This window comes from Monopterus albus, unplaced genomic scaffold (genome assembly GCF_001952655.1).
Source record: "Monopterus albus unplaced genomic scaffold, M_albus_1.0 scaffold312.1, whole genome shotgun sequence".
NCBI classification, from domain to species: Eukaryota; Metazoa; Chordata; class Actinopteri; order Synbranchiformes; family Synbranchidae; genus Monopterus; species Monopterus albus.
Genome location: NW_018128192.1, coordinates 34,632 through 39,491, shown reverse-complemented (window position 1 = coordinate 39,491; position 4,860 = coordinate 34,632). Strand labels below are relative to the sequence as shown.

Sequence of the window (4,860 nt, the reverse complement as noted above, 5' to 3'; positions counted from 1 at the left end):
GTAACGTGCGGGGTCCTGCCAGTCAGAAAGTCCAGGAGCCAGTCACAGAGGGTGGGGTGCAAACCCAGTGTGGACAGTTTGTTGGTAAGTTTGTGGGGGACAACTGTGTTGAAGGTGGAGCTGTAGTCAATGAAGAGTATCCTGATGTAGGACTCCATTTTCCAGGTGAGAACGGGAATAGGGGAGGGCAGCCGCGATAGCGTCTGAGGTGGCCCTATTGGGCCGGTAGGCATACTGCAGGGGATCCAGGATGTCCAGTACCCCAAATAGGGTTCCCTGATAGGCTCAGCGCTTTTGCCGCTTGTTAGGTTATTTTTTAGTTAGATAGATATTCAAAGATTTGTTGTATTAGAAGATGTTTAGTGTAGCCAGGATGTCTCCTCAGGATGTTAAATGCAAGGTTGGTTAAGGCAGAAGGGCTCAAGTCAGGGACAAATGTTATTATGACGGTAAAAGTAACCATAATATTTGTCTTAATGTGTAATGTTATGTCAAATTGTTTTAGATACACACCACGAAAACAACAGCCACACACATTATTTTCTTCATGTTTTGTCTACTGCTCTGCTCAGCTGCCAAGCTGGCATATCAGGTGACGTCACGGTTCGACAGCCCAGAAAGGATTAATATTGTATAGCAATGCTTGGTTCGGGGTCTTTCCTGTTTCCGGGCTGCTTGGGCAGCCTGGGGGTTGGAAGATCTCTGGACTTGAGGTGTTAATTCTTGCCTGTGACTTTTTGAATAAACCAGCACGGTTATATTTTTTATATACTCAAGTGGTCTGAGTCGTCCCTCTGAGTTCCTGGTTTGAAAGAACCGGATGAGGCTTTATAATGGAATAGAGCCTATACGCTGTAGCCCGGGTTCGAGTCAGGGTTGCGTCAGGAAGGTTATCCGGCATAAAACACGTGCCAAATTTTGACACACCAGTGACAATTGTCAGTGTGATAATTCACTGTGGCGACTCCTAACAGGAAAAAGGCAAAAGTGACATTTATTCATTCATTATAACTCCAAATAGGTGGTGATTACTTCAGAACGATAAGACCAGAAAGCATCTTCCTAAAAACGAGAGGATAGTTTGTGAATGCGCAGAACTCCGTTTCCCCATTGAGATGTGTTTCCCTAACATGATCCTAACCACAACCACTCAGCTGAGGGCTACAGTGCCTTGCGAAAGTATTCGGCCCCCTTGAACTTTGCGACCTTTTGCCACATTTCAGGCTTCAAACATAAAGATATAAAACTGTAATTTGTTGTGAAGAATCAACAACAAGTGGGACACAATCATGAAGTAGAACGAAATTTATTGGATATTTCAAACGTTTTTAACAAATAAAAAACTGAAAAATTGGCCGTGCAAAATTATTCAGCCCCCTTAAGTTAATACTTTGTAGCGCCACCTTTTGCTGCGATTACAGCTGTAAGTCACTTGGGGTATGTCTCTATCAGTTTTGCACATCAAGAGACTGAAATTTTTGCCCATTCCGCCTTGCAAAACAGCTCGAGCTCAGTGAGGTTGGATAGAGAGCGTTTGTGAACAGCAGTTTTCAGTTCTTCCCACAGATTCTCGATTGGATTCAGGTCTGGACTTTGACTTGGCCATTCTAACACCTGGATATGTTTATTTGTGAACCATTCCAATGTAGATTTTGCTTTATGTTTTGGATCATTGTCTTGTTGGAAGACAAATCTCCGTCCCAGTCTCAGGTCTTTTGCAGACACCATCAGGTTTCCTTCCAGAATGGTCCTGTATTTGGCTCCATCCATCTTCCCATCAATTTTAACCATCTTCCCTGTCCCTGCTGAAGAAAAGCAGGCCCAAACCAGGATGCTGCCACCACCATGTTTGACAGTGGGGATGGTGTGTTCAGGGTGATGAGCTGTGTTGCTTTTACGCCAAACATAACATTTTGCATTGTTGCCAAAAAGTTCGATTTTGGTTTCATCTGACCAGAGCACCTTCTTCCACATGTTTGGTGTGTCTCCCAGGTGGCTTGTGGCAAACTTTAAACGACACTTTTTATGGATATCTTTAAGAAATGGCTTTCTTCTTGCCACTCTTCCATAAAGGCCAGATTTGTGCAGTATACGACTGATTGTTGTCCTATGGACAGAGTCTCCCACCTCAGCTGTAGATCTCTGCAGTTCATCCAGAGTGATCATGGGCCTCTTGGCTGCATCTCTGATCAGTCTTCTCCTTGTATGAGCTGAAAGTTTAGAGGGACGGCCAGGTCTTGGTAGATTTGCAGTGGTCTGATACTCCTTCCATTTCAATATTATCGCTTGCACAGTGCTCCTTGGGATGTTTAAAGCTTGGGAAATCTTTTTGTATCCAAATCCGGCTTTAAACTTCTCCACAACAGTATCTCGGACCTGCCTGGTGTGTTCCTTGTTCTTCATGATGCTCTCTGCGCTTTAAACAGACCTCTGAGACTATCACAGTGCAGGTGCATTTATACGGAGACTTGATTACACACAGGTGGATTCTATTTATCATCATTAGTCATTTAGGTCAACATTGGATCATTCAGAGATCCTCACTGAACTTCTGGAGAGAGTTTGCTGCACTGAAAGTAAAGGGGCTGAATAATTTTGCACGCCCAATTTTTCAGTTTTTTATTTGTTAAAAAAGTTTGAAATATCCAATAAATTTCGTTCCACTTCATGATTGTGTCCCACTTGTTGTTGATTCTTCACAAAAAATTACAGTTTTATATCTTTATGTTTGAAGCCTGAAATATGGCAAAAGGTCGCAAAGTTCAAGGGGACCGAATACTTTCGCAAGGCACTGTACATGAAACAGAGTTTGGAACAGGGGAAACACATCTCGATGGCACAATGCAGACATAGTAACTTCTCCAGCCTTACAACAATTCTCTCTACAGAAACAGCCCATTAACATGCATGCAGTGTGTGTTTTTTTTTTTTTACTTCTTTTACTTTTACTACTTTGAAGTAGTGGAAACTTCAAAGTTGGTAAATACAACTGGTGATTGTTGCATCTTCCCCCTCAAATCCCTTGCATTACAGGGAATATTTCCAACAAGTAGCCTTGCACAGACAGTAACAACATGGGTCATTAGGATCCTCTCGCCAACCAGCAACACATCACATGCGGCAGACACACTGGCTTCAAGCAGTCAAAACTAATAGATACTGTGCATTGATGAGCTGATCATTCACATGTACAGGAACATTCCTGGACATACAGTAACCTCAGGCCTTATATTTTTCTTCACATCCTCTGGTCACAGTGGAGCAGCAGGAAGTAAAATATATCCACAAAATCATGTGCAGTTGAAAACTCTCACTTTTAATATGGCACCAGTGGATGTCAGGCAAGCTCACATGAACACATCTGGAGATAATGACCATTCAAGGAGATTCTGTGAACTATTGCGTATGACTTTACATAGTTAGAAAAAAGGTAAAGCCAGTGAGAATTTGCGAGATGTTTATAAACCGAGTTGCTTCTGCATAGAAGTAATAGAACATATGTACACCTAATTTTTTTAGCTTTAGGTCTCATCTAAGATGATAATTCACCGTTGTAACATTGTAGATAAATCAGAAAACACAGAAGAGCATGCCATGGGCTCTTTAACTCTCTTGTTTGTTCTTGATAATTTTTTTTATTACTTTGCTTTAATTTTAACTTTGCTTTAAATGTCTGATTTAATTTTGTTTTTTTCTGATTTTATACTGTAAATACTGCTATACTAGCCAGGGCACAATTGTAAAATAAGTTTGTTGTTTGTAAGTTTAATGGATTTTCCCTGGGAAAATATTGGTTAAAAAACTTTTTACAAAAACATGACCAGAAAGAAGACATACACTTTTGGCAATAATATGTAAAAAAAAAAAAAAAGAAAAAAAGGCTGTGAGTACAACTATAGAGTAGGAGACCAAGTGAGACAACAAGCACAAGGAGAGAGAGCAAGAGTCTGTGAATGACAAAAAGAAAAGCTAAGACAGAGTTATATTCTGGTTTTGTTTAGGCTCGCACTTTAAATTGACTCAAGACTGAAATAAAAAAGGTTTCTAATGTTACAATAGGAATGAGTATTAAAAGAGACAGGTGTATCCCATTTCTCTGCAATGTGTTTGATCAGTCAATGTCACATTTAGGTGCCAGTTTCTGGCATGGCAGGGGCCTTTGAATCAGCTGAAAGCATATTTCATACAGTGAGGAACAGAAGTATTTGAACACCCGGCTCTCAAAGACCTGTTACTGTGCCTTGAAAAAGTCCACCTCTACTCCACTCATTAATCTAAATTAGTAGCACCTGTCTGAGCTCTTTAAAGACACCTGTCCACCCCACAGTCAGTCAGACACCAACTACTACCATGGGCAAGACCAAAGAGCTGTCAAAAGACACCAGAGACAAAATTGTGGACCTCCACAAGGCTGGAAAGGGCTACGGGGCAATTGCCAAGCAGCTTGGTGAAAACAGATCAACTGTTGGAGCAATTGTTAGAAAATGGAAGAGGCTAAAGACGACTGTCAGTCTCCCTCAGACTGGGGCGCCATGCAAGATCTCACCTCGTGGGGTATCACTGATGATAAGAAAGGTGAGGAATCAGCCCAGAACTACAAGGGAGGAGCTGGTCAATGACATGAAGACAGCTGGGACCACAGTTTCAAAGGTCACTGTCGGTAGAACACTACGCCGTCATGGTTTCAAATCATGCATTGCACGGAAGGTTCCCCTGCTCAAGTCATCACATGTCCAGGCCCGTCTGAAGTTTGCCAAAGACCATCTGGATGATCCAGAGGAGGCATGGGAGAAAGTCATGTGGTCAGATGAGACCAAAGTAGAACTTTTTGGTCTAAACTTCACTCATCGTGTTTGGAGG

General features: G+C 41.9%; 1 protein-coding gene across 1 annotated transcript in view; it reads right to left on the bottom strand.

Annotated features, from left to right (window-relative positions):
- Window positions 1-4,860, bottom strand: part of LOC109973945 (calcium-dependent secretion activator 1-like) — a gene marked incomplete at its 5' end in the record, with an annotated part of 241,653 nt that overhangs the window by 210,981 nt on the left and 25,812 nt on the right.